Consider the following 7,500-nt stretch of genomic DNA (forward strand, 5'->3'; position numbering starts at 1 on the left):
TCTCACTCACCCACCCTCACTTTTTTAAACAAGAAGTACAAGTCAAAATTCAGTGCATTCGGCTTTGACAAGTAGCACAATTCAGTACATTTAGCTAACTAGGCTAAACCCCCTGATGTTTTCTCTTTTATCATCCCACATCATTTCCAAATGATAATCTTAGCGATTACATTTCCTAACTTCAGGAATTTAACATTACTTTAAACTACCAATACCAATATATATATTTTTGTATCAGAGTCTTGATTATTTTGCAGTTTGTCTCCCTCACTCGAGCCTCATGCTTTCTTCGGCTCACTCTTCAATCGTGACTGGCTCGGGGCAGACGTGAAAGACGATTGTATGATGGAACTGAGGCTACAGAGTAGGCAAATGCCATATCCTACGTATGACCCCTTCTCAATGGACACCAGAATGATGTGTAAGGTATAACTTTATTGTGGTTAGTTTTTTTTTCACGTTTCATTTTAAAAAAAGGTCTTTTTTGTTTTTTTTCTTTTGGGTTTGATTTCCAAATAAAAATGAAAAAAAAAAATTTTCCCAAAATTCTACTTAAAAAAATTTCTATTTCTTCTTTTTCCGGGTTTGCCTTTCCTTTTTCACAAAAACCAAAAACTCTACCTTAATGCAAAGTTTTGGGAAAAAATTTCCCGTTTAAACTTTCTTCGATCCGTTTGGTTGTCATCAAGGCCCCCGGGGGGGGATTTGGGGAAATCCCATGAATTGGCTGGCCGGGGGGTTTAACGGGGAACCCCCCCTTTTTTGGGGTTGGAAAACATTTTAGAGGGCCCTTTAAAAACAAAAAAGGCGGGTTCCCGGGGGAGACTGGGGAGGAACTTTCAGCGGGGGGGGGTTTTGGGACTGTTTTCCCGGTTACATGGGGATGATGATAAGTTATGCACCCACTTTAAAATGGGGGTTTTATATATGCACCCCCCAAAAAACCACAAAAAAAAAAAACACACACACAAAAAACCCCCCCCACAACCCCCCCCACACACACAAAAAACCCCCAATTTTATTTTTATATATATATTATTTTATATATATATTTAATAATATATTTTTATAAATATTATATATAAAAATTAAAATTAAAATATAAAAAATATAATTTTTTTATATATTTTATATATATAAAATTTTATATAAAATTTATAAAATTATATATATTTTTATTTATATATTTTTTTTGTGTTTTGGGGGGGGGGTTTGTTTGTGTGTGTGTGTGTGTGGGGTTTGGTGTTGTTTTGGGGTTGTGTGTTAAAATCTATAAAAAAATTTTATAGGGGCATATATTATTATATATATATAAATATATATATAATATATAAAAAAATATTTTAATATATATATAAAAACATATAAAAATATATTTTAAAAAAATTTATTATATATATTTTAAAAATTAAATAATATAATTTTAGATAATTTATTTTATAAATATAATAATATTTTATATATATCATATAAAATTTTTATAAAATTATAATTATAATATATAAAAAAATATTAAATGGGGATAAAAATTTTAAATATTATATATTTTAATAATAAATATAAATATATATAATAATTTTAGTATATTATATTTATATAAATTTTAAAATATATATATTTTAATTTTATTTTTGTGGGTGGGGGGTAAAAATTTTATATGTAAAAATGTTTTTGGTGTTATTTATATATAATATATTTTTTGAATATATTTTTAATTTTATATATAAAAATATATATAAAATATATGGGATATAGATATTAAAATATATATAAAATAAAATAAAATAATTATAAGGGAATATTTTATATATAGATATATATATATGATATTTTTATATATATATATGGGGTTGGGGGTGGGTTTTGTGTGGTGTGTTTTTGTGTGTGTGTTTGGGTGGGGTTGTGGGGTGTGGGGTTTTGTGTGGGGGGTGTGTGTTTTTTGTGTGTGTGTGTGTGTGTTGTGTGGTTTTTGTTTTGTGTGTGTGTGTTTTTTTTTTTTGGGGGGGTGTGTGGTGTTTTTTTTTATGTAGATATATGTTATATTTATATATATATATATAAAATTTTAATAAAATATATATAATAACTATATAATAAAACCCACAAAAATGTTTATATATATTACATTTTTATATATATTTTAATATTAAAAATTTTAAAAAATTAATATATAATATATTTTTTTATTTTAAAATATTTTATACAACACACACACACCCCACACACACCCCCCCACCCCCACAAAAAATTTTACCCCACCCCCCCAAAAACCCCCACCCCCCAACCCCCACAACAAATTATATATTATATATAATATTAATATATAAATATATTAAATATTATTATATATATGGGGAACAACACCCAAACACCCCCAAACAAAAAAACCACCCAAACACCCACACAAAAATACCCACACACGCACCACCCCCCCAAACCCCCAACCCCAACCCCCCCACATTTTAAAACCACTTTTTCCCTATTTTACTTATTTATATATTTTTAATTTATTTTAAAAATTGGGGTTTTTATATAAAATATAATATTATATATTATATGTAAATATTTAATTTTTATTAATATATTATATTTTATATAATATATAAAAAATATATTATATATAAAAATTTTATATATATGTGTGTGTGTTTTGGGGGGTTGGGGTGTGTGGGGGGTTTTGGGGTGTGTGTGTGTTTTTTTGACTGTGTGTGGGGGGAGGCTTGGGGTTTTGGAGAGTAATTATATATGGAGCATAATTTTTTAATATAAAAATATATTTTAAATAATTTTAATTAATATATTAAAAAATATCTATTTAAATATATATATAAAATATAATATTTTTTACATATATACATAAATTTAAAAATATAATATTAAAATATATATAAAAATTTTAAAATAATATATTATATTATATTAATAAATTTTATATGATATATGTTTGTGGGTGGGTGTTTTTTGTGTGTGGGGTGTGTGGGGGGGGACTGGGGGGCGGGGTGCGATGTTTTGGTGTTGGTGAAAAGGGGATAAATAGGGATCCCATTGTTTTTAAAAATATTATATAATAGAAAAATATTATAAAAATTATAAAAATAAAATTATAATAAATAGTTTATAAATTATAATAAATATATATTATATAAAATAAATATATATATAGATAATAAATATAATATATATATATATATAATATGTTATTATACATAAAAAAATTTAAAAATTAGGGTTTTATTTAATATATATATTAAAATATATTTTTAAATATTTTTTATTTTTAAATATTTATTTTAAACAACATACATATAATATATAATTTTTTTATTTTATTATATATATATAATATTATTATAATATATATATAAAATTACATATTTTTAAAATTATTATATAATTTTATTTATTTTATATTTTTAAAATATATTTTATTATTTTAATATATATTTTAAAATATAAAATATAAAAAATTTTTAAAATTTACCCCCAACCCCCTTTCCCCACACTCAAAAAAAATATATAGGAGTGTGGGGGTGTGTGTGTGTGTCTGTTTGGGTGTGGGGGTTGGGGGTTTTGTTTGTGTGGGGGTTGTGGTTTTGTTTGGGGTTTTTTTGGGGTTTTGGGGTGTTTGTTTATGTGGGGGGTTTTCCCCTTTTTTTAAAATTCTATCTTTACAATTATGGTTTTAGTTTTTAGTTTTACGGGATATTTTATTTTTTTTTAAACAGTTTTTTTTACCTGTGATGTTGCGCCAAAAGTTTGATTTTTTCCTTTTTTAGGTAAGCCCACTTATGATATATTTATGAATGGAAATTTTTCGGGCGCGTTGTTTTGTAGGGTATGTTTTGAAGTTTGGAATTTTCCCCAAAAAATTTGTTTTTAAAAAAACTAAACTCCAAAAAAAAATAAAAAAAAGTGTTAAATGGGAATTTTTTGGGGTATTTAAAAAAAATTCTTTAACAAAAAAAACTTTTGGTTTTACTTTTTCCTGCCCAAACCCCCCGGGGATGGTTTGGGAAGGGTTGTTTAAAACCCCCCAACCCCGACGATGTTAGGTTTTTTTGATAAAATTTTTTAAAACTAAAAAAAATATTTGATAAAAAAATTTTTTTGAAAAAAATTGGGTTTAAAAAACCAACAACGGTTTTTAAAATTTTCCCAAAAATATATCCCAAACCCCCCCAAAACCACACACCCCCCAACACAAATTTTTATAATAAAAAAATTTTATAATTATATATATTATAATATATTTTATATAAAAAATATTTTATATATTAAAAACTATTTATATATATATATTTTAATTTGTGTGGTTTTTTGTGTTTTGGGGTTGTGTGGTGTTTTGTGTGTGTGTGGGGTGTGTGGGGTGGGGTTGTGGGGGTTTTTGGGTATGGGTGTGTGTGTGGTGGTTTTTTGTTTGGGGGGGTTTTGGTGTGTTTGAAAGGGTTTTTGTGTGTGTGTTTTGTGTGTGTAATAGGTATATATATATATATTTTTAATTTTTATAATATATATATATATATTTTATATTTTCCCTTTTATAATATTAAATTTTATGTTTTCCCAAAACCCCACACACCCCCACCCCACCCCACCCCCAAAACAAAACCCCACCACACACCGGGGGGCCACACACAAAAATTTAATAAGATAAATTTTATTTTATAATATATATATATAATAAAAATTTTATAAAAATTTTAGAAAAAAAAACACCAAAACACCCACCCCACAAAAAAAACACACAAAAACCCCAAAACCCACTTTTTAAACACCACACAAAAGAAAATAAGAAAAATATAAAATAAATAAAAATTATAGAAAATATATTTATTTTATTGTATAATTATGGCATTTTTGGGGGTTTTTTCATATTTTATTTGGTATTTTTATAAAAGGGGGGAATAAAACCAATATATATTAAAAAAAATTTTTATAAAATAATTTTTTTTAAATATAAATTTTTATATAAAATTTTAAAATACAAATTTTAATTTTTCCCCACATATAAGGGAATATTTTTATAGGGAATATATAGAAATTTTGAAATATAAATATAAATATATATAATAAATATATATAATATATAAAATATTTTGCTTTAAATTTTAATTATTTTCCCAATTAATGGGTATAAAATAGGGTATATATATTTTAATATATAAAAATAATTTTAAAAGAGATATAAAAATTTTATATTTTTATATATAAAATATATATCCCATACCCCCACACACCCCCCCACACACACCCCCCACCCCACATACCCCAACCACACACACCCCAACCCCCACCCCAAAAAAACGCCCACACACCCCCACCCCCCAAAACCCCCACACACCCCATGGGTATGGGTTTGGGGGGGTTTTGGTAGTGGGGAAAAAAATTTTATGTATATATATTTTTAATATATATATTATATATATTAATAGTATATAAAAGAAAATATATATTTTTAAAATTTTATATATAATAATATATATATATATAAAAATTTTATAAATAAAAAATAATGTATGCAAAACCCCAAAAACCAACCCCCCCACCCCAACACACCCCCACACCCCCAAAAACAACCCCCACAAAACACAAACCCCCAACCCATATATATAAAAATATTATTTTATAAAATTTTAGATATAAAATAATATATATATATATATTATATATAAAAAATACCCCACACCCCCCAACACACACACCCCACCCCACCCCCACACAAAAATTTACACACCCCACACACACCCCAAAATATATAGATAATATTTTAATTTATATAATATATAATTTAAAATTTTTAAAAGTTTTATTTTATAAAATTTTTAATATATATTTAAAATATTTTAATATATATTTTATTATATATTATATTAAAAATTTTTAAAATAAAATAAAAATATAAAAATATATATGATATAGGGGTTTTTTCATATATTAATATTTTAAATATGTAAAATAAATAAAAATTAATATATATATTTTATATATTTTAATAATTATATATATATTTTAAAATATATATTATAAAAAAAATTATATATTCCCAATTATATATAGGGGCCAAACATATTTTTTATTTATATATTATAAAATGAAAAATAATTTTGTATATAATATATTTTTATATTAAATAAAATATAATTTTAATTTTATATATAAAAAATTTTTTATAGGGGCATTTTAATATTTTTTTATACTTTATATTTGAAATTAATTTTGTATATAAAATTTTATATTTTTATTTTTTATTTTAATATAAAATATTATAATTATAAAATTTATATATTTATTTTATATATTTTAAAATTTTGCTTTTACACAAAACCCCACACACAAAAAAACCACCCCCAAAACCCCACCCCCAAAACACAAAACCACCCCCACCCCCACGCCCCCACCCCCACCAACCCCCAACCCCACACCCCCCAACACGCAGGGGCACACACATCCCAAACACAAAAAAAAACCCCCACCCCCCCAACCACCCCCCCACACACCCCAACACACCCCCACGTGTGTGGTGTTTGTGTTTTGTGTGGGGGGGTTGTGTGTGTGTGTGGGTGTTTTGTGTGTTTTGGGTGGGGGGGTGTGGGTGGGGTTTTTGGGGTTTTTTGGCGTGGTTTTGTTTTTTGTATGTGGGTGTGTGTTGTATTGTGTGTGTATATATGTATATATATATATATAATTTTAAATTTTTAATAGATTTTTATATATAATAGTTTACTTTAAAAAATTTAAATTAAAATATAAAAAATATTTTGGATGCTTAAACCCCAAAACACCCCCACACACAACCCACACCCCCAACCCCAAAACACACCCCACCCCACACACACACACAACCCCCCACAAAAACCCACAAACACACACATAAAAAAGATATAAATTTTATTTTAAAATATATAAAATATTTTTTAAATTTTATATAAAATAATGACCACAACACACAAAACCCCACACCCCCAAAACAAAACACACACCCCCAACCCCACCCCACCCCACAACATACCCCCACACACACCACATATATTTTATATAATATATATATTTTTATATTAATATAAAATTTTTTAATATATATATATATATTTTTTATATATTTATATAGGGCATATATGTATTAAATTTTTATATAGGGAAATTATAGGGTTTTAAAATAAAACCCATAATATATATATATTTTATTATATATATAATATATATTATATAAAATTTTAAATAAAATATTATATATTATTTTATTTTAATAATATAAATATATAAAATTATATAGCAAATAAAATTTTTATTATTTATTTTATGATTATATATTTATTTTATAATATAAAATTATTTTAAAGATATTATATTTTATATATATATATTTTAATTTTAATAAAATTATATTATGAAATAAATAATATGCATAAATAATATTTATACATTTTATATGTTTTTAAAATGTATATTTTAATATATATATTATATTAAAATTTTATATATATTATTTATATTTATATT

This window comes from Penaeus monodon, chromosome 40 (assembly GCF_015228065.2).
Source record: "Penaeus monodon isolate SGIC_2016 chromosome 40, NSTDA_Pmon_1, whole genome shotgun sequence".
Taxonomy (NCBI): Eukaryota; Metazoa; Arthropoda; class Malacostraca; order Decapoda; family Penaeidae; genus Penaeus; species Penaeus monodon.